Genomic DNA, 1974 nt, shown 5'->3' with positions numbered 1-1974 from the left:
AGTAAATGAATGAAATTGCCACTATTGGCTTGAGTTAATTGTCAAATGTATTATTGTCCCCTAATCTCATAAATTTGAGGCGACCCAGTAACACTGGGTAAATTCCATATTCATTGTTGGGACATTGGTTTATAGGTAACTTGATCGTGGGTAATAACAAACCCATTGCCTATCAAGTCCATTCCACTTTGGCAAGCCTATAGGACAGAATAGAATGGCCCCATAAGGTTACCCAGACTGTAAAATATTAGAGCAGACTGCTCCATCTTTGCATAATGTATAAGCAAAACCCAACCCAAACCTGATTCTGACTCAGGTCAAAAAACTTGTTGCATGAGTTCTTGACTGACAAATAGGAATTATAAAGTAATCCTTGATTATTGATAGTTCAGAACCTAGGTCTCTTGAGCTCCAATTACTGCTTCTGAATTTAATACATTTGGATAGGAACAGTCCTGTGAATTAGGTGAAGGTCTATGAGCATCTCATAGTTTTACGTTCTGACTCAACTCGCCTTTGCGATCCTCAGTGTGCCACCACATGTCTCATTTGCTCCCCAGGTTTCCGTTTCCATTCCTCTTACTCTTCTAACTCTCGGAGCTTTGTCCTTGGGTGAGTGCTGCCCTCTGGGTCAGAGGCGAATTCCGTTCCAGGCCTGAAGGGTCCCACCAGTCTATCCAACCAGTAAGCCTGGTTTCTTTTAAGATTTTAAATTCTGCTTCTATTTTAATTCCAATCTATCAAGGACCTTCTAATGTGATCCTTTTCAGAAAGCACACCACCTTTTACTAAAGTCAAAGAAACTAAAAGAACTACTCGTCATGGGGTTCTGTCTGCATCCAAATTTTCATGCTACTAGCCACATTCTCCCAAAGAGTCTGCAACTGCTATTTGGAGTTAAGCATTGTCTCCAGAAAACAGAAGTATGTTGCTGAAACACATTTAGGGTGCTTGTGGCAGTTTAGAGTACTGTACCCCACAGAGGGCTTGAGTTGGAGAGTTTTAGTTTGGAAAACCACTTGGCAATTCCAATGAATATTGAGTTGGGGATGAGATGGGATGTGTACCTACAAAAAAAAGGTCTAGCCCTAATGACAGCCAGATTAACGCACGGCTTCAAGGTTCAATTAACCCCCGTGAGGCATGAAGGGAAAAGCAGGTCCCACGAATCACCTGCCCACTTTTCCCTTCATCTGTCTCTTCTGGGGATAAGGCTAGCTCCTTCCCCCAAGGGCTTTGCTGCCTCTTTCATTGAGCATAGAGGTCATCTGAGAGGAACAACTACCCTCAATTTTTCCTTCTAAGAACACACATTTTTTAAAGTACTGAGAATACATATATACATACACACACATATTTATACACACACTTCTTTAAATGATTATGTTTTTGCCAAAGTTAATTCCTGATGTCAATAATTCATAAAACATGTTGGATAAATGAGAAATCTATTAAGGCAAGCTAAATAAGATTTTTTGAATAAAATATCTTGTACCATATTACTCCTTGATCCATAAGATAGTAAGCACTAAGTACAGTAAGCACTAAGGATGGAGAGTGTAATAGCATGGTAGGGCCAGTCATGATCATCTGTTTCACAGCTTGCCCTGGTCTGGTACTAGCTGCTGATACATGAGCTTCTCCAACTACATCTCAGATGTAGTCAATTTGATTTCTGTGTGTTCCATGTGTGAAGTCCATGTGCATCGTCGCCTTTTGAGTTGTTGAAAAAAGGTATTTACAATGAAGAAGTTGTTAGGTTCCCCTGAGTCGAGTCGGTTCCAGCCTATGGCAACTCTTTGCACAGCAAAACGAAACACTGCCCAGCCCTGCACCAAGCTCACAATTGTCCCTGTGCTTGAATCCGCTGAAGGGACAAGCAACCTACCCACTGAGGGCCTTGCTCTTGTACAAGCATGATGCCCTATCCGGGCACTTGTCTCTCCTGACAACATGTCCAAAGTATGTTAGCTG

Source organism: Echinops telfairi, unplaced genomic scaffold, assembly GCF_000313985.2.
Source record: "Echinops telfairi isolate 266 unplaced genomic scaffold, ASM31398v2 ScPeMD7_7457;HRSCAF=8495, whole genome shotgun sequence".
Lineage (NCBI taxonomy): Eukaryota > Metazoa > Chordata > Mammalia > Afrosoricida > Tenrecidae > Echinops > Echinops telfairi.
This window is presented reverse-complemented; position numbering follows the sequence as displayed.